A 21,060-nucleotide genomic window follows, 5' to 3' on the forward strand; every position below is an offset into this window, starting at 1 on the left:
GGGGGGGTGTGAATCTGCAGCTCAGCGTGGGGAGGGCATACATCTCAATAGCATCTGGAGAGGAACTAACCAGAACCCTGGACTCATGGCTCCTGGGTGCACAGGGGTATGCGGGGACAGATGGAGCACCTGGAGACGAGCTTTCACTATAGGTGTCACTTAACGCGCAGATACTTTATTAAGTAAGAAAGGGGGTGGGGGGAGGGGAATGCTCAGTGGGTCAAAGCACATGCCGCCCAAGTGTGAGGGTTTGAGTTTAAATCCTCAGCACCCATGGGAAAGCTGGGCGTAGGCATGCTTGCCGGTAACCGCTGTACTGTGTGCTGCAGGCAGGGGAGCTGTTGGACCTGCTGGCCGACGGCCTGGCCTAGCTCCAGGTTCAGTGAGAGAACCTGTCTCAAGGGAAGAAGGCAGAGAGGGACAACGGGACACTCACAGGACTTCTCTGCTGTCCCCATGTGTGCACGGGGTGGGGGGGACACACCTATACATACATGTGCTCACGCACCATATGCACGTGCTCACGCTCCATATACACGTGCTCACACACCATATACACATGCTCACACACCATATACTCATTCTCATACCCCATATACACGTGCTCACGCCCCATATACACATGCTCACGCTCCATATACACATGCTCACACTCCTTATACACGTGCTCACTCTCCATATACACGTGCTCACGTTCCATATACACATGCTCACACTCCTTATACACGTGCTCACGCTCCATATACACGTGCTCACGCCCCATATACACGTGCTCATGCTCCATATACACGTGCTCACGCCCCATATACACGTGCTCACACTCCTTATACACGTGCTCATGCTCCATATACACATGCTCACACTCCATATACACGTGCTCACGCTCCATATACACGTGCTCACGCCCCATATACACGTGCTCACGCCCCATATACACATGCTCACACACCATATACTCATTCTCATACCCCATATACACGTGCTCACGCCCCATATACACATGCTCACGCTCCATATACACATGCTCACACTCCTTATACACGTGCTCACGCTCCATATACACATGCTCACACTCCTTATACACGTGCTCACGCCCCATATACACGTGCTCACGCCCCATATACACGTGCTCACACCCCATATACACATGCTCACACACCATATACTCATTCTCATACCCCATATACACGTGCTCACGCCCCATATACACATGCTCACGCCCCATATACACGTGCTCACTCTCCATATACACATGCTCACACTCCTTATACACGTGCTCACGCCCCATATACACGTGCTCACGCCCCATATACACGTGCTCACGCCCCATATACACGTGCTCACTCCCCATATACACGTGCTCACGCCCCATATACACGTGCTCACGCCCCATATACACGTGCTCACGCCCCATATACACGTGCTCACGCCCCATATACACGTGCTCACGCCCCATATACACGTGCTCACGCCCCATATACACGTGCTCACGCTCCATATACACAGATCACACTCACACAAACTTTTTAAGAGAAAAGAGAAACAAATGTAGGTATATAGAGAGAAAGATGGGCGACAAAGAGCAATGGGAAGATTTTGATCCAAGGGTATGAACTTTCAGTTATAAGGTAAATTATGAAATCTGACATGCCTATCAATAATGTGATGTTTTATACTTAGATGTTGTTTGTAGGGTGTATCATAAGCATTGTCACACAAAAAACCCAAAAATTTAAAAAGGAAAGAAAGGTAACTATGCAAGATACAGAATCTGTTGATTCCTAATGTATGTGAAGGTCATAAAATGTGTATATTTATATGTCTTAAATATATACAGTTGTTAATAAAGTTGAGAAGAGGGGAACAGATGCTGAAAATTCAGGTTTTTCTCAAAAGGACTCATGGAACCTTAATTTAAAACAGGGCACTGGAGCTAGAGAGACGGTTCTGTTTTTTAAGAACATACACTGCTCTTACAGAAGGCCTGGGTTCAGTTCCCAGCTCCCTCTTCTGGCCGCTGCAGGAACTGGACTCACAGGAACACTCACACACACAGACACACAGGTATTCATTCTCATAAATGAAAATAAAATAAATACAGAAAAGAACTTGGGACTACAGAGACAGGCCCATAGTTATAAAGAGCACTTACTGCTTCTAAAGAGCCTGAGTCTGATTCCCAGCACCCACGCTGTGTGGCTGATAACTGCCTGTGACTCTTACTCCAGGGGATTTGGCACCTTCTTCTGACCCCTGAGGGTTTCTGCATACCCATGATGTACTTAACGCGCACTCAGGCACACATACATACACACTGAATAAGTATAAATTTTTTTTTGTTTTTTTACGAGACAGGGTTTCTCTGTATTGTTTTGGAGGCTTTGGTCCAGCCTGGCCTCCAACTCACAGAGATCCGCCTGCCTCTGCCTCCCGAGTGCTGGGATTAAAGGTGTGCGCCACCACCGCCAGGCTAAGAATAGAATTTTTTAAGAGCTGAGGTTTGCCTCCCTGGCATCCTCATGTTTGAATGGCAGCCTTTAACCATGTAAACCTTGGGCCTTCCACACAGCCTAGGAAGTGATGGGCAGAGCACGGGCTAGCTCTCACTTATGTCCTGGAGAAGAGTGACCTAATTTGGAGGAGGCAAGGCCCAGCGTGAGGGCTGTCGAGTTCAGCAGGCACACATACGAAAGGTGACTCCAAGTCGGCTCTGGGCTACACGGAGCTCTTAGAATCAGCAGAAGACACAGAAAAGAATCCCTTTAAGTTCCTCTGCCTCCATCTGGGAAGAGGAATCACAGACCTGCAAGTGGGCTGCTTCTACACAGTGAAAGCTTACTGCCATTAGGATGCCCGGCAGGCCTGCCTGCTGTGTGAGCTGCTCTCAGACCTTAGAAGGGATGAAGAATCCTCTCCTGAGGTAACTCAGAAACTGTTACGGAGCACTTAGGAACCTGCAGGGAAGGAAGAGCTGACGGCTGTGCTTGCTGGGTACAAAAGGGGTAAAGAGACTGTGCTTGACAACGGGAGGCACGAGGGTGCTGTGTGACACTGTCTTTGGGAAGACAGGAACAAATATCTGCTCACCCCAAAAGTACAGACTCCACCAAAGCCCACCTGGGTGAGGCCATGAGGACGCTGGAGGTGACTTACAGGAATATCCGTGACGCGTCAGTTACAGGAGAAGAAATGGCTCGATGGCCGCTGTGTCCCCGGAGCCCACCCCCACGATGGTGACAGCTTACAGAAGCTGGTCCCCTGGAGCACACTGCACACGGCCTGCAGGCAGCTGGCATGTGGTGACACCTTGCTTATACAAACAAAGCCTGTCTGAGGGTCAGAGAATGGAGCGTGCCACGAGCTAACCATAGAGGTCTGGAGGTCTGTGCAGACAGGCAGGAAGTGAGGTAGCTGGGCAGAAACAGGACATAAGCAGGGAGAAACGGGAAATGGATCTCTCGTCTGCTGAGACAATAAGGAGGTGAGGTGTGCCGTGGCTTGCTCCTTCTCTCTGATCTCTCAGCGTTTCCCTCTGTATATGACTCTGGCTTTATTAACTAGACCAATTAAGGACTCCATTTACACTGGCAGACTGGAGAGTGCCCTTTACAGGTGACTCAGTTGGCCTGAGCCTCTTCCAGGCAGCTCTCTTTGCTTTTCCCAGGGGGCTGGGCTTGGATCCTCAGAGACTCTTGGCGTCTTTACTGTTTACTCTTGGAGAGGGAGGGGCCTAGGGAATCTGATCAGTTTCGGGGACTTCCTGGAGCTACTTTGAGTTGTTCGCTTCCTGCCTTAACAGCTTCCCTGCGGGATGGAGGTATCACCCTGCCCCCCAAAACATCCTGATCTTCTACCTCCCCAGGACTTCTGTGTGTTAAAGATCTTGGTTTTAACACAAGATGTGAGGTTTTCATCTTGAAGGAAACGGTTGCACAACAGAGGGTGTGAGAAAATTAACAGAGGACTCAATTTATCCTAGAGAAGTGTTCCAGGGACCACCATTTCCTCAGCATCCAGAGCCTTGGCCTCATTCTCACGGAACCACGCTCGGACCCCTGCATCTCCAGGGCCATGTCCCCTGTGTCCATAAGCTAGAGAGGGGCTTTCTCTTCAGCCTCCAGGATGGGCTACCCTCAGAGACCTCCAGACGTGGTTATGCAAAAATCTCCATAGGAACTTAATCACTTTAAGGTTTTCTAAGTTACATGTGTGTTATGTGTGGGAAGGTAAAGGGATATATGTGTGAATTCAGTGCCTATGATGTCTAGAAGAGTGCATCGGATGCCTTACAGCTGGAGTTACCCACATGTGTGAACCCCACAATATAGATGTTCATTAGACTTGTCAGTGGCTCAAGGAATCAACAGTCTCCACAAACAAACAAAACAAGGACATGAGTCTTCAGGAGTGTTTCTCTGATATTTTCCAGGAATATGTTCATTATCACGATGTTCCTTTATATTAGTGCCGAGGAAAGAGGCTCTCTGCCAGGTGTCGCTGCTGCAAAATGACCTTGGCAACAGATTGTGTGTGGAGAATTGCCTTTGTGTTGCTCAAGGTAATTATCTATAGGTTCCTGTTTCCTTCTTCCCAGTTACAGACAGGATCTTTGGGTCAAGGTGCATGTGAATATGTGAGAGCCTGTCAGTCTCTTTCAACTTGAAGTTTGGGAACAGTCACACCCTCGAGGTGTGCACCTCCAGGAATGTCACACAAGCGCCTCTCTCCATCATTTTGTGTTGGGAGAGTCTCTGAAGCATGCCTTAGTAAGTACAGTGTATGTTATTGCTGAATGCTGGAAAACAAGACACTCAAAAAAATTGCATCAAGCAAAGCAGTGTATTTGAGGTTGGGTTTTCTCCTTTCTTATTTTGAGCTTGAAGACTTTGAGTCTTCCCCTGAAAAGAGGTGGTGCCCAGAGGGCTCCAGACTGTCCCTACGACTCTGACTGTGAGTCACCGGGAGCTAGGCAGATGCTTGAGTGACTTGGAGCCCATGCCTTTGAAAACCTTCATCTGGAAGTCAGGAAAATGAGATTATTTGTGAAGTTCTCTGACAGCTCTGGATGGGAAGTGGGCGGGCACGGTCCAGGATTCCTTCACCATCTGTCTTTACAGAGGGCTGCCCAGACCAGCCACCCATGAGCTTCTCTGAGGGCATCTGGGGACATGAGGTTCCACCATGCAGCCTCCCCAGCCTCCATCTCCATTCTGCAAAGATAAAAGACAGGCAGGAATGCGACACTGGGCAAAGCAGCCACATTTTGGGAAAAAAAGAGCTTTTTCTTTAAAGCAACAGCTATAAGGAAAAATCTGGGCATTCTGACCTGCAGTCTGGCAGAAGTCCTGCCGCTTGGCGAATTCCTTTTGCTGTTTGGATGAAGCAAAACACCCATCCACCCTGCCTCCCGCCCCTCACCTTCCTCATCAGCTCGTTTTTAGTGTCCATCGCCCTGCCAGGGATCCAGGAAAAACAGACTCATCTGTTGCCATGGAGACTCCCGCCTTTTTAGGGCCCAGACCTTGAACTTTTGACTTTATAAAGGAAGCCCTCCACCCCTCAAAGAAGAAAAAGGGTGTTGGTGGGAACACACGACTTTCCTACATTAACATTATTGAGAGCTGATTCTCCCAGTACTGTTCCAAGTGAGTGGGTACGTCACCCTTTTACAGATGGGGAGAAGGGGAAGATGCAGGGGAGCGTAGTTCAAGTCTTGCCACTCCAAAGCAGGAGACTTAGGATCTCTACCCAAGCCTGTCGGCTCTGTGCTCCGGTTTTCTTTTGAGATCTTACTCTCTACAGAGCTCAGAAAGTGCTGGCAAAGCTGACCAGATGACTCAGCAGGAGAAAGCACCTGCCACCAAGCCTGAGGACGTGAGTTCAATCTCTGGATCCACATAAGACAGGAGAGAACCAGCTGCACAAGGCTGTCCTTTTACCTGTGCACATACACACACATGTGCGTGCACACACATGCATGTATGCTCACGTGAACAGGCCCATCATCCTCATCATCAGCATCATCAAAGATCTCAAAGTCTGCAGCTGTTACAAAGAACGGGTGTTGGTTCAGCCCTGGCCAGTGGTGAGAAAACACGCAGTCATCTCTCCAAACTGTCTACTTGCAGCTTCCCCTGGGAGATGTTTTTGACTACGTGCAGGTGGAGCCGATTTTTCTCCTTGAAGTCCGAAGTCACGACTCATAGAGGATGCTAAAGGAAAACAAGGCATGACCTCTCCCACAGTGCACCCCTACATGCATGTCTGTGACCAAGTCCCCTCTGGAGGCTGTGTTTGGAAGCCAACACACACAAATCCATCCTGAAGTGAGTAGGCCGCTGGCTGGCCGCAGAGTCCCCAGACCCACAGCGGTCTCTGTGGGCAGCCACGGAGTCCCCAGACACACAGCGGTCTCTGTGGGCAGCCACGGAGTCTACGGAGTCCCCAGACACACAGCGGTCTCTGTGGGCAGCTACGGAGTCCCCAGACACACAGCAGTCTCTGTGGGCAGCTACGGAGTCCCCAGACACACAGCGGTCTCTGTGGGCAGCCACGGAGTCCCCAGACACACAGCGGTCTCTGTGGGCAGCCACGGAGTCCCCAGACACACAGCAGTCTCTGTGGGCAGCTACAGAGTCCCCAGACACACAGCGGTCTCTGTGGGCAGCTACAGAGTCCCCAGACACACAGCGGTCTCTGTGGGCAGCTACGGAGTCCCCAGACACACAGCGGTCTCTGTGGGCAGCCACGGAGTCCCCAGACACACAGCAGTCTCTGTGGGCAGCTACGGAGTCCCCAGACACACAGCGGTCTCTGTGGGCAGCTACAGAGTCCCCAGACACACAGCGGTCTCTGTGGGCAGCTACGGAGTCCCCAGACACACAGCGGTCTCTGTGGGCAGCCACGGAGTCCCCAGACACACAGCGGTCTCTGTGGGCAGCTACAGAGTCCCCAGACACACAGCGGTCTCTGTGGGCAGCTACAGAGTCCCCAGACACACAGCGGTCTCTGTGGGCAGCTACGGGGTCCCCAGACACACAGCGGTCTCTGTGGGCAGCCACGGAGTCCCCAGACACACAGCGGTCTCTGTGGGCAGCCACGGAGTCCCCAGACACACAGCGGTCTCTGTGGGCAGCCACGGAGTCCCCAGACACACAGCGGTCTCTGTGGGCAGCCACGGAGTCCCCAGACACACAGCGGTCTCTGTGGGCAGCCACGGAGTCCCCAGACACACAGCGGTCTCTGTGGGCAGCCACGGAGTCCCCAGACACACAGCGGTCTCTGTGGGCAGCCACGGAGTCCCCAGACACACAGCGGTCTCTGTGGGCAGCATCTGCGACACCTGGAAGCGCAGTGGAACCCTGCTCTGTAGGCGCCACCTGGACACCGGCAGGGCATTTGAATCCCTCCACTGATTCCAAGGTGAGTACATTCGGGGACTTGGAGGGATTCAACCCAAGAGGATTAGGAACCATGCTGCACCATTGCTCCCTGGAAAGCATGAAGGACTGATTTACGGGCTGAATGACCTGTGCTCGTTCCCGGGGTTTCCGTTGAGCAGTGGCCTTTTCTGAGGTTTGCATGAGCAGAGAAACACCAGCCTCGTGTTTTATGGGAAGAGCTTCTGTCGTTCACAGCCCGTGAGTTTGCACCCACGTTTATCCTTTCAGGGTTTGTGTTTATGTTCAGCGTGTGTGAGAGAGCCCATTTCTAAGGCAACGCTTGCTCTGGTCTCTTCATATTTTGCAAATCTTTTTTGCCTTATGCGATACAGTCCACATAGAATTATGACGTTTCAAACCTCCCTGTGTGTGTGTGATGTGTGAGACCTGCTCAGTGGTTCCCAGCACCCATGTCAAGCTGCCCACATCCACCTGTAACTCCAGGTCCAGGGGATCTGACGCCCTCTTCTGGTCTTTGTAGGCACTGCACCCACACGTGGACGTGCACGTCAGTGTGCACAAACACACATATGCATAAACAAAAATAAATATATAATAACTACAAATAAAGTTATAAAAATTGTGAAAATTGGGGTAAGGCTGATTGATAACCATTTTAGACACAAAGATGCCAAAGTTCACACGAGCAAGGTGATTTGTTGTGGTCCCAGATATAGCAAGGGGTGGGATTGGATCTGTCCCTTGTTTGTGCATATACTAGAGTATGTTTGGGTCCAACCTGGGGGACCCAGGTTTCTTTACCTGGGGGGTGTACACAGAAGGAACTCCCCACAGCTTTTCTTCCAGACCCACCTTCTTCTGCCTGTTCGAAGCTGACTCTGTGGTGGGGCTGAGGAAGCACATGATAGGACCACATTAGGGATTGTGCACATGATAGGACCACATCAGGGACCTGTGTGACTTGAATTCGCAAAGAGAGAAAGGTGGAAAAAAAAACAAAATAAATGTTAAAAATCCATGTGAATTTTCTCTACAAAGTTTTATCAAACCCGGAGGCTTTAAGTGAGCTTCGGTGGCTCTCTCCCCACTGCTCATGTGTTGAAGGGCTTTTCTTGGCTTGTCTGGGATTTTGCAGCTCCGCAACACCTCCCTCCTGAAGCCAGTAATAGAAACCGGCAGTGCTGTGTGCCAGTCTGCATTACTCTCTGCACGGAGCCCCGCGTCTCTTCTCTATAAGGATGCCCGGGTCACCTTCTTTCTCGGGGCCCTTCTAGCCAGGAGCACACAGAGGACAGATCTGGGGTCTCCGTCACCTGCCTCCTGCCACTTAAATTCTTTCTCAAGACCCTCGGGCTTTGTCTCCGTCCAAGAGTTTGGCTGGAAGAGCATCGCTGGTTCCGGTAACCTTCACAATTAAATTTAGCAATTTAACGTGATCAAGTATTCGCTGTAATCCCTTACCAGAGGCTGCCTGTTGGTTATTGTGGGTGCTTTTCAGTCAGAATGGGTCGTTTTTGACCCATCTCTTGCATGAGTTTTCAGTCATGTTTTGTGTATCTGTGTGTAGGTTGAGAAGTGAGCTGTGAAGACATTTTGAACTACTGTCTCCACTTCAGAGAATTCAGGAATTTCACCTCTCTTGTTGACTGCTTTGCAGAGACGAACGGGGTGCTGTGCCTTGCTTCTGCTGATAAAGCAAACGGGGTTTGAGCATATCGTGCTAGCTGCCTTCTGTGCAGTTGCTCCACCTCTGAGGCTGCACCTGGGGGAGGAGGGCCATTTGTGTGTTCTAAGATGTTGACTTGATCCAAACTAACTCTACAAGGATGTTCTTAAACAGCAACTACTAAGACATGTATGTTCCAGGGCATTTTGTGCTTGTGATCAGCTACACTGGAATGTTATATGCCTCGCCCAGCAGGGACTGTGGGAATTCCTCGGGACCCAAAGCCAAGAGTGAAATCCCCAGGTTTTCTGCTTACTATTTTATTTTAATTTCAATGCTCCTCATTAGTGTGCAAAGCAACAAGTTTCTTTTTAACATCTCCATGCATATATATTTTGTTCTCTTTTTCAAGATGCATTTATTTTTCATTTATGCACAGAAACATTTGTCTGAATGTATGTACTTGCATCACATGTATGTTTGGTACCCGTGGAAGCCAAAAAAATATTCCCACCAGGTCTCCTGGAGCTGGAGTTACAGGGTGGTTGTGAGCTGCCTGGTATGGGTGCTGGGAACCAAAACTCGGGTTCCTTGCAAGACATCAAGCACAGATTACATGGCCTTGACCTCCCTTATGAAAAATGCAGAATGGCAGTGCTGGGCTGAAGTTCAAAGGTTTTATACATTTGCAGTGTAGATGCTGGCAAGGCCGTAAGTGGGGATATAACACACAGGAAATGAAATTTCCCATCACCTGCAAAATGGTAGGCAGACCTTTCAGGGCTGTGGGTCTGTGCCTAGGAATTTATCCTGTAGATACATTCACTTATATCCAACGGATCAGGCGAAAGGCCGTTCTTGAAGCATTGATGTAATAGCAAATTAGAACAGTCTAGAATACTAACCAGTAAAGAGCACAGGTTAAGTAAGTTATGGAATGGCCGTCAAATGACATATTGATGAGCGTCCACTAAGAAGCAAGAAGCTTGCTGTGGTGTCTAGGGTGGGCTCTTCTGTGAGAGCCTCAACACAGAGTGGTCATTCTGCAGAGCAAGTGTCTCGTGTGCATGTAAAGGAGTATTGTCACATTGCTCACTGTCTTAGTCACTGTCCCATTGCTGTGAGGACACCATGACCAAGGCAGCTTGTGAAAGGAAGAATTCATCCAGTTTCAGAGGGTTTGTCCACGGTCATGAGGTGGGAAGAATGGCATCAGGCAGGCAGGCATGGCGTTAATGGCATCAGGCAGGCAGGCATGGCGTTGAGCAGTCTCTGTGACCTGACATCCCACCTGAAAGGTAAAAGCAGAGCGATGGAGAGGAAATTGTAAGCTTTTGAACCACAAAGCCCAACCACCAGTGACACATTTCCTCCAACAGGACCACACCTTGTGGGTGGATTTGGGGGAAACAGGAGGCACCAGCTTACAAAAAAAAAACCTAACACAGAGACTTATAATTGATTCTGAAAGCTTGGCCGATAGCTTAGGCTTGTTTCTAACTAGCTCTTTCTTATAGCTTAAATTAACCCCTTTCTGTTAATTGGCTTTGTGCCTCGTGGATTTATTCCCTTTACTCTGTGTGGCCCCTGCTGCTTTCCTGCCTCCTCCATCTCTGTCTGGTGACTCCGCCCTTCTTCTTCCCACCATCCTCTCTGCCCTGAAAATCCTGCCTAGCTATTGGCCATTCAGCTTTTTATTAAACCAATCCAAGTGGTGCATGTTCACAGTGTACAAAAATATTATTCCACAATACTGCTCCCTATTTGTCTAAATAAAAAGGAAAGGTTTTAACTTTAACATAATAAAACTGTAAACAATAGGGACAATTATCAGGAAAGAATTGCATCTGTAATCTCCAGTCCATTTTTAACTTGGCATAATTGGAGAAAATACTCCATTATTTGTTCTGTCTTGATAAGTCCAAAGCCCTGTGCCTACTTTTCCTCCTACCATAACTAAGGAAAACTGTAGCTATAAGTGTCTAGTCTTCTACTCCGTCAAAGACCCCAGAAGGATATAATATTACCTGAGTAAACAGAAAGTGCGGCGTCAGCAACATCAAAAACTAGGAGAAATGACAGACACAGCTGGCTACCTTGGCAGTCACCCAAGGCTCCTCTGCAGTGTTGGGGCCTCCATCCTTGGCTCTAGGTCTAGAATGTCTGACAGACTTTCCTGTGAAGCAGGAAGACTGTCCTACCTTGTCTTGGCAAAGTTTGGCAGCTGGTTTTCTTTGTGTCCTGCTGGTCCAGTTTGAACAGCACACTGTCAGTAGTCCAGGCAAGGGCAGTTTCTTGCCCAAATGGCTAGGTTTTTCCATAAAGCAAGCAAACTCCATGTGGAGGTTCTTCGATGCCCATCACCCTTTTATGAAGTAAATTGGTGCTGCCAGAAAAAGACACTGTCTGTCAAGAAAAGCCTTGATAGACAGTGGCATCTAAATGCCATATTCTGTAGGTCTCTGAAGTGTTTGAAGACCCTCTATCTGTTTAAACTGTATCTCTGTATGAGCCTGAAAACATACCTAACATGACTATTTGATGGGAGATGTCATTCTGTAAATCTGTCTCTTATTGGTTGTTAAATAAAGCACTGTTGGCCAATAGGTAAGCAAGATAGGTGGGACTAGGAGTCAAGAAGGATTCTGGGAAAGAGAGGCAGAGTCAGACACCATGTAGACTGCCAGAGTAAGAGTTCCAGACCCTTTTCTCTGGTAAGAGAAATACTTAGATTAACAATTATGGGTTAAATACTTAAGTCAGAGATAGCCAGTAAGAATCCAAGCAAACGGGCAACAGCTTCATAATTACTATAGTGTCCTGTGTGTTATTTGGGGGTTCAGACAGCGCGGCAGGGCCCAGGTGAATGGCGGGGTGGGGGGAGCCAAAGCAGCTGGTAGGGAAAACTATACATAATGTGTCAGGAGTGAGATTGTAAGGTATACCAGTTACATGTCTTATAATATTTGAAAAACTGTTCCAATTTACTGGAGACACATGCTGGAGTATTGTCAGTTTTTATTTGTGCAGGTATACCATAACAGCCATCACCTCTAAGATGTGTGTAATAACAGAATCAGCTTTTTCAGAGCTGAGGGCAGTAGCCCATTGGAAGACTGAGAACGTGTCTGTGGTATGGTATACATATTTCAAACTGCCAAATTCTGGAAAGTGAAGAACATCCATCTGCCAAAGTGCATTCCTGTGAATACCATTGGGATTACAACCTACTAGTAATGGAGTTTGGTCGTAGAATAGCAAGTGGGGTGATTTCTTACTATTTCCTTGGCTTGTTGCCAGGTGATAGACAAGTCCTTCTTTAAACCTTTGCTGTTAACATGGTGTTTCTTATGAAATTCTGAAGCTTCCAACACACTTCTATTAATAAACGATCAATCTCATCATTGCCTTGAGTCAGAGAACCTGGCAGACCTATATGGGATCTGATGTGTGTTATATATATATAGGATGAATCCTGTTTCTGATGTTTTCCTGTAATTGTAAAAACAATGAGGTTAATTCTGTGCCATCAGAAACAAATTCTGCAGTCTCAATGTGCAAGACAACTCTCTCTGCATACTGAGAATCCGTGACTATATTGAGAGGCTCTGTAAAGACTTTAAGTACCATTAGAATGGCATACAACTCTGCCTTTTGTACAGAGTTGTAAGGGCTTTGAACTACTTTACTTATATTTCCTGATTTATACCCTGCCTTGCCTGATTTGTTTGCATCCATGTAGAAGGTAAGAACTCCAGAGATAGATGTTTTTCTCATGATATGTGGAAGAATCCAAATTGTTTTCTTTATGAATTTGATTCTCTCTGTTTTGGGATAGTTGTTATTAATAGTTCCCAAAAAGTTACTGCAAGCTATTTACCAATACTCATTATCCTTCTATAAGGAGGAAATGTCCTCATTAGTTAAAGGTACAATAATTTCTGCTGGGTCTCTTCCAGTCAGTTGATGAAGCCTTAACTTACTTTTTAATATCAAATCCAAGATCTTTTCTATATACATTTTCATTTTTTATTTTGTTTATGTGGCAGAAATACTCATTCTAGTATGATGTCTTCCCTCTGCATTAAAATTCCTGATGGGTATTCTCTAGATGGTAAAATAACCAGAATGCAGTCCAGTTTGGGCTCCACACAGTCCACATGTGCTTCTAATATTCTCTTTTCTACCCATTCTAATTCCTTTTCAGCCTCAGCTGATAGTACTCGTGGGCTATTTAGAGCTTTGTCTTTCAGGTGTTTTAAATCATGCCCTCATACTCTGATAATTGTCTGTAGTTGAGAGATTTCTCCTAATAGTTTTTGAAGATCATTAAGAGTCTGGTAACGATCTCTTCTGATCTGTACTTTCTGCGGTCTCATTTTCTGAGAGTCTATTTTATAACCAAAATAATTAATAGAATTTCCTCTTTGTATTTTTTCTGTAATCCCCAGCAAGGCAAAGTTTCTTTTACTGCTTCAAACATCTTTTCCAAAGTACCTTTATTTGAATCAGTAAAATGTGGTCCATATAATGATATATTAACGATTGTGGAAATTGTTTATGAATTATTTCCAGAGGTTTATGCACAAAATACTGACACAAAGTCAGGCTGTTTAACATTCCTTGTGGCAAAACCTTCCACTGAAATCTCCGTAGCAGTTGGGCACTGGATGCCTCAACGTTACAGAGGAACTTCGGGTGACTGTCCAGGTAGTGAGGTGTCTCTGTCAATTCTAGTGTTTATGTATTAACCTTCTGTGGTCTTTGATGGAGTTGAAGATAGATAGTTATAGTAATAGTTTTCCTTAGTTATGATAAAAGATAAGTTACATCTAAGACTTTAGACTCATAAAGATAGGATAGATGATATTTTCTTTAAATCTTACTAAATGTTAATGGACTAAATAGTGTAACTAGTTCTTACTTGATAACTGTTCTGTTATATATAATTTGACTATGTTAAAGTTAAAACCTTTATTTTTATTAAGATAGAAAAGAGGAGATGATGGGGGATGTCATTCTGTAAATCTGTCTCTTATTGGTTGTTGAATAAAGCACTGTTGACCAATAGGGAAGCAAGACAGGTGGGACTATCCCAGAATCCCAAGGGGATTCCCTCTCCTTGGGATTCTGGGAAAGAGAGGCAGGGTGAGACACCATGTAGACTGCCAGAGTAAGAGGTCCGGATCCTTTGCTCCGGTAAGAGAAATACTTAGATTAACAATTATGGGTTAAGTCAGAGATAGCCAGGAAAAAAACAAGCAAACGGCCAACAGCTTCATAATTAATATAGTGTCCTGTGTGTTATTTGGGGGTTCAGACAGCACAGCAGGGCCCAGGCAAATGGTGGGGGTAAAACCAAAGCAGCTGGCGGGGAAATCTATACGCGACAACTATTAGTTTGATAGTTATAGATGACTACTAACCTGTGTTTATTATCCTAGATAGCTTTCAAAGACTAAAACTTTACATAACCTTTTAAGTGAGCTGCATAGGTGCAATACCTTAAACAAGAATACAAACACCTGTACAGCATAACAAAAATAACCTTAAATTTATATCAATATATGAAAATCCATACCGATATAAAATATTTGAGACTAGTGGTTGTTTAAAAGTAGACTCAACAATCTACCTTTTGTATTCATCATTTTTTATTTATTTTACATACCAACCACAGTTTCCCCACCCTCCTCTCCTCACGTCCCTTTCACCCACCTGCCTTCTACACAACCCCATTCACTCTTCCTCCATATCCATTCAGATGGGGTGAGGCCTCCCATGGGAATCAGCAAAGCATGGCGTACCAAGTTGAGGCAGAGCCAAGCCCCTTCCCCCCAATGCATCATGGCTGGACAAGGTATCTCACCATAGGGAACAGTTTCCAAAGAACCAACTCATGCATGAGACAATCCACCCTCTTATGTCATCATTTTCATACTGTGTCCCTCTCCTTTTCTTTAGAAAGAGATCATTGAATCTAACTCTTTTGTTTAGCTTTTTTCCCTGACCATGACCAATAACAACCTACAACCAGCCCCCCTCAACAATGACAAACATCTGTAACCTATCAAATGACCAAAAGCCATCTACCCCACCTCTTGGGAATGTGAGTGTCATGTTCTCTAGACTGTGTCCTGTTTTCTAGGGGGCATCTTTAGAATACCCTGGGGAAACTGGGATAATGGTCAAGTCCTGGGAGAGTTGGGTGTGTTATTTGTTGTCCAGTCTCTGTGCAATGGGAAAATGCAAGGCTTATCCGAAGTCCAGTCTGTGAGGCTGGACCATCTCATCCAGCAGCCTTGAAGCTGTTCTGAAGGCAGAACTCTGAGGACATTGCAACAGAGGCTCTGAGATGCTGGATCACCCGGTCCCCTTGCGCCAAGAACACATACGTGTCAAAGGTAACATGCGTATCTGCATCAACACAAGAATGGAATGAGCAGTGTGCACAAGTCAGTTAAAGATGATTTTTTGTTTTATGTTTGAGCAGGCAAAAAGCATCCTTCAACTTTATAAGTCTGTTCAGACTATATAATCAAACTAATATAAATTTCTGTCCATGCCATATGAAAGGATGGCATGTAATAATAAGTCATGAGGACTCTGTAGTCAACAAGATTTGTCATGTCTTGTCCAGTCTCAGAGATGGCATGTAATAATAAGTCATCAGAACTCTGTAGTTAACAAGATTTGTCATGTCTCGTCCAGTCTCAGAGCTGTTCCCATGTAGAGGGATCAGCTTACACGTCACCTGTCCTGTAGTCTCTTTTGGCTTCCCCTCCCATGTCTGTAGCCAAGATGCTCGGGAGGTCTCCCCCAGTCAAATCTGATCTCTGTTAATCTGGAAGGAATCCACAGCCTTTTGTTTCCTGTGGAAGCAATAGCATAGCCTCTCTCCCAGTGCAACACATTTTCTGACTTAACGTTTTGAATTTAGACATTTTAAGAATATATAGGTTGGTTTAATTCAGCAGTTTCCATAATCCAATGTATCTCAACAGTAAAGGATATGGAAGAGACACAACCCACAGAGTAATGTAAGAACATCAGACATTAGCATTTTAAAAATTCAGAGTTAACAAAACACCACATAGGATCCAGATGTGCTGTGTATTTCCATCCTTATGTAGATTATTTTTATTGCCTTACTCTCTATTTGAAGACTTTATTATTTATTTTTATCATTTTTATTTTAATTTTAAATAGCTTGTTTTACATGTCAATCCCAGTTCCCTCTCCCTCCCCTCCTCCCGCACGCCCCTTCCCCCCCACCCTCCCACCCTATTGCCAAATCCTTCCACATAGGGGATATCTAGAGTCTGACTTTATTATTTTTAAAATAGTTATTTTTTTCTGATTGTCTATACCCAGTTTTTTTCCTTATGCCTATGTGCATTGTTAAACACACTGTAACCTGTTTACAGGGGTTTTTCATCTGAATTTGCTTTACTATGTATCTGTGACCTTTTCTGTCTGCATGAGCAAAACCTTAATCCTGCCATGCTGCTTAGTTCGTGGTGCACCGGTATCTCCAGCACACAGGCAGTTGCTGAGAGATGTGTCTGTACCGTGTGCTGCACGGCAGACATGAGACTAGGAAGCCATGTTTGGCTCCATTCTTTTGTAATTAGAACCTTTTAAAAAATATTATCCAGATCTTCTATGGATATACCTGGCCAGATGTTGATCACCGTTTGTAGGAAGATTTTTTTTGAGCCACCAGCTCACAAAAAAAAGGCATAAAGATTTTTAATTAATTATGAAAGCTTGGCCAATAACTTAATCTTGTTTCTAACTAGCTCTTATAACTTAAATTAACCCCTTTCGGTTAACTGACTTTCTGCCTTGTAGCTTTATTCCCTTTACTCTGTGTGGCCCCTGCTGTTTTCCTGCCTCCTCCATCTCTGGCTGGCGACTCTCCGAGTCTCTGCCCTTCTCCCCAGCGTGAAAAATCCTGCCTAGCTGTTGACCATTCAGCTATTTGTTAAACAATCCAAGCGAAAATTTTCACAGTGTACAAAAAGATTATTCCACAACACGTCTCATGATCCTTCCCAAACAGTTCCACCAACTGAGGACCTGCATTCACATAGATGAGCCTGTGGGGGGCAGTTCTCACTCAAACCGCCACACCTACCCTCAGACGGAGAGTGAGGGGGGATGGTAGCCAGAGGTGAGTGGAGACTTAAATATTAAATCCCATGACTTATGCATTTCTTTGGGGGGAGTTGGAAAGATGGCTCAGTTGACAAAGCACACGCCATAAAAGCACAGAGGCTTGAGTTTGAATTCCCAAGCACCCACATAAAAATCTGGGTGCAGTGCCTGACCTATAAACCCAGCCCTGGGGAGGTAGAAACAGGCAGATCCCCAAGTCTTGCTGGCCAGCAATCCAACTGAATGGTGAGCTCAGGTTTAATGACCCCCCACACACACACCTTATTTATTTATTAAAATTACCAGACAAAAAGAGGGCTGGGCTCTCCCCCAGTGGCCAGTGGTAGCCCTTTGTTGCAGGATTCCCACCTGGCTCCTGTCGCAACTTTAGCCCCCAGATAACAACAGTTAACTATAAAGCTGCTGGCCATTTGCTATGGTTTCTTAATGGATAGCTCTGACTTAATTATTAACTCATAATTGCTAATATGTATCTTTTATAAGGTCTTATCTTACGGAGGACACAACCTCATGTGTCCTTTCTTCCTGGGATCATATGGCGACTCTCTACTCTTTTTTTTTTTTTTTTTTTTTTTTTTTTTGGTTTTTACGAGACAGGGTTTCTCTGTATTGTTTTGGAGGCTGTCGGTCCATCCCGGCCTCGAACTCACAGAGATCCGCCTGCTTCTGCCTCCCGAGTGCTGGGATTAAAGGCGTGCGCCACCACTGCCCGGCTGGTGACTCTCTACTCTTGACTACATTTCCCAGAATCCTCCTCAACTCCGAGAGTTCCGCCTGTCTTGCTTCTCTATTGGCCAATAGCACTTTATTTATCAACCAGTAGGACAACACATGCACAGAAGGACGTCCCCCATCAGCCCTTGTTTTCACAAAACAATTCATTTGGACTGAAAGGAACTTACTCGCTGGCAAGCAGGTGACAGGCAATCGGTAAATGGCCCCCAGTAACTCACTGCCGCCCCAACACCCCAACATAAGCATTTCACTATGAATGCACATTGAAGTCTTCGTGATGCTGTCACTGCTTGTTAGCTGGGGCAGCCCCTGCTCTCTTGTTTGCACAGCAGTGCGGTGAGAGAATTGTCGAGGAAGAGCAGTCAGCAAGCCAGCTTCTCCCAGCAGCCGGCCAGGGCTTCCTTTTCAATAGGAACGCCTCGTTCCTTGGTTTGCTGCTGTTGTTAGTCGGGTTTGGATGAATGAAGGAAGTTCACTTTCAATACAAATCTGGAGATTCTCTCAGAACAAGCCAGGCACACATCAGCGTCTCAAGAGTCCTTGCCAATGCCACCCACTGGTGTCCCTGGAGATGAGATGGGGATGTATTCTGAAGATAAAGGCATGTTGTCGAGGCCACATGAGGGAAGGAGAGTGTGTGTGCTGGCTGGTTTTGCCAGCGACCTCTGAGGATCCTACACGATGAACTGCAAACCGCAGCAGCTAAACCAAGGGCAGCAGATTTCCAGATCCACATGACTACGTCCATTGCTTCAGGTTCCTTCTGGCAAGTGGAAAGTAAGAGTTGGTCCACCACATAAGCCAGGGGGTAGAGGGGAAGCTGCGCTTGGACAATTGTTACCCTCCTCCCAAAACCAGGGAGATTAAAAGGCTTGACAGCTGCTGGGTCTAATTAAATCAAAATCACTGAGTCACACAGGGCGGAGTGAGTCATCTTGAGGGGAGAGCCAGGAGTCATGCAGGCTAACCCCACTGATGAAGATGATGAAGGCTGCGGCAGTGGTCTCAAGCCTAAGAACAGCCAGGGCAGAGAGGGTGCCCTGCCGTGCCCAAGCCGGGAGATAATACCCGGGTCAGAGAGGATGATAACACTCAGGTAAGTCATAAAAAGAAAGGTCCTAGGCGTATGCACATCCATTCTAGTCTTGAAACAGAGTTTTCATGGGTGATGCTGTGTCTTAGCTTGCACCCTAATAATGCAGGACCCTAGACTCCTACAAAGCTCCTCTTTCTGTCACACACAAACTCAGTGGGTTTCTGGAAGTTTCTAAGACTGAGAGTCTTGCCAAAATTCTACAGCAATAGCAAAAACATGGACTTTCTGTGTTTTTTTAAAGATATTTTTAAATTATGTGTATTGTGGGGTCGGTGTTGTAGGAAAAGGGATCCAGCCAAAGAAACACACCCTGAGCAGAGCCAACGGAACACACTTTGACCCTGGAATCAGAGCCAGTGAAAGAAATGCACCCTGGTCCTAAATTTAGAGCCAAAAGACTAAAAAGGACCAGTAAAGGAAACACATTTTGTCCCTGAAACCAGAGCCAAATTTGACCCTAACACTGTGCAGAAAACTAACCAATCCCTGACCAGGATATCTAGCCATCCTAAACTCAGGGATTGAAATCTGACCAATCCCCATCCTAGAAAAACTCTGCCCCCTAAGAAGCCCTATATAGACCCTGCGTCTGTTCAGCTTGTGGCTGTTCGTGCTGCCTGGCTGCCCTCTGCCACCCTGGCCGAGACAGCCACTCTCCTGGATCCTTCCCTCCCAATAAATCTCTTGGATGAGGTTTGGGTGAGACCTCCTTTCGCCAGAGCAGAGACGACCCTTGGTAGAGCAGAGCAGAGCAGGACTATAACACTTTTTGCTGGGGTAAACCTTCCCTTGGAGAACTGAAGTTACACTGGGGGTGGAGGATGGAGCTAAACTGTAACAACTTCACCAGGGAAGCCCTCTCCTGCAGAAGCAGAGCTGATAAGCTAGGGAAGCCTCTCCCTGGAGCAAGGCTGTAAGCTGCTGTGCTTACTGTAACATGTGGTATTCCTTGCCTACTGAGTGCCAGAATACCTTTCCATCCAAGCTGTGACATTCAGTACTCTTTGGCTCCCGAGTGCCATAATCCATCCCTGTCCATCCCATCAGATCCGTGGAAATGCTCACAGGGGTGGGTGCACATGAGTGCATATGCTACTGAGGCCAGAAGAGGGCACCAGATCGCCTGGAGCTGGCATCACTGGTGGTTGTGAGCAGCTAACACAGGGGCTGGGAATCCACCCCTGGTTCTCTGTAACATCTGTGCCAGCAGATAACACAGAGTCATTTCTTCAGCTCTTGCACATTTCTTATAAATTATTATAAGATTATTCTGATTTTTGCCTCTTGTTCATTTTTAAGAATTATTATTACTATTTGTGCACCTGCACGCATATATGCATGCAGGCATGTATGCAGGCACCCCCGCGCCACGGTGCACATGTAGAGGTGAGAGAACAGCTTTCAGGGGTTGGTTCTGTCCTTCCACCATGCGGATTGCACGGATCAGTCTCAGACGCTCCTCCCTTTCTCTTTTTTATTAAGAATTTTTTTTTTTTTATTAAGAATTTTAATTGACGTGATGATACATTTATGTGTAGAACACAGGCTGCTGATTTAATATGCAGAGTGCAATGGTCACACTAGGGTCCTCAGCATTGTTGTCTCCTTAAATGTTTACCTCGTCCTTGTATTGGGACTCTCTGGTTCTTTATAAAATACGTAATAAATTGCTGTGACACACAGCCACCTGACCGTGCCACGGGAAGTTAGATCTTACTTCTCCTATGTAATTGGACCTGCTATGCAAGCTCTGTCTGCTCCCCCGCCCCTCCTAACCTCCTGTCACCTCTGTTCTCTCTTCACCTGTGAAATCAAGTTTCATTTCCACACAAAAGGAAACCTGCAGTGTTTGTCTTTCCGTGTCCAGCTCGTGTCACTCAGTGTCACACCCTCCGGTTTGCTTGACGTGGGTACAAATGGCAGGCTTCCATCTTTATGGCTGAATAGTATTTGATTTTATGCAAATTCTTGATTTTCTC

At 46.4% G+C, this 21,060-nt stretch overlaps 1 protein-coding gene across 7 annotated transcripts in view; it reads left to right on the forward strand.

Moving 5' to 3' along the window:
* Positions 1 to 21,060, forward strand: part of LOC101823936 (myosin VIIA and Rab interacting protein) — a 184,773-nt gene that overhangs the window by 97,613 nt on the left and 66,100 nt on the right. The window contains exon 1 of one of the 7 annotated variants that reach the window (XM_040739620.1): positions 8,595 to 8,803. The exons of the other annotated variants lie outside the window; for them this stretch is intronic. The gene's annotated coding sequence lies outside the window, so the exon portion shown is untranslated. Of the gene's footprint in view, positions 1 to 8,594; positions 8,804 to 21,060 lie in introns of those variants that run through there. 7 annotated transcript variants of the gene reach the window in all.

This window comes from Mesocricetus auratus, unplaced genomic scaffold (assembly GCF_017639785.1).
Source record: "Mesocricetus auratus isolate SY011 unplaced genomic scaffold, BCM_Maur_2.0 Super-Scaffold_100691, whole genome shotgun sequence".
Classification (NCBI taxonomy): Eukaryota; Metazoa; Chordata; class Mammalia; order Rodentia; family Cricetidae; genus Mesocricetus; species Mesocricetus auratus.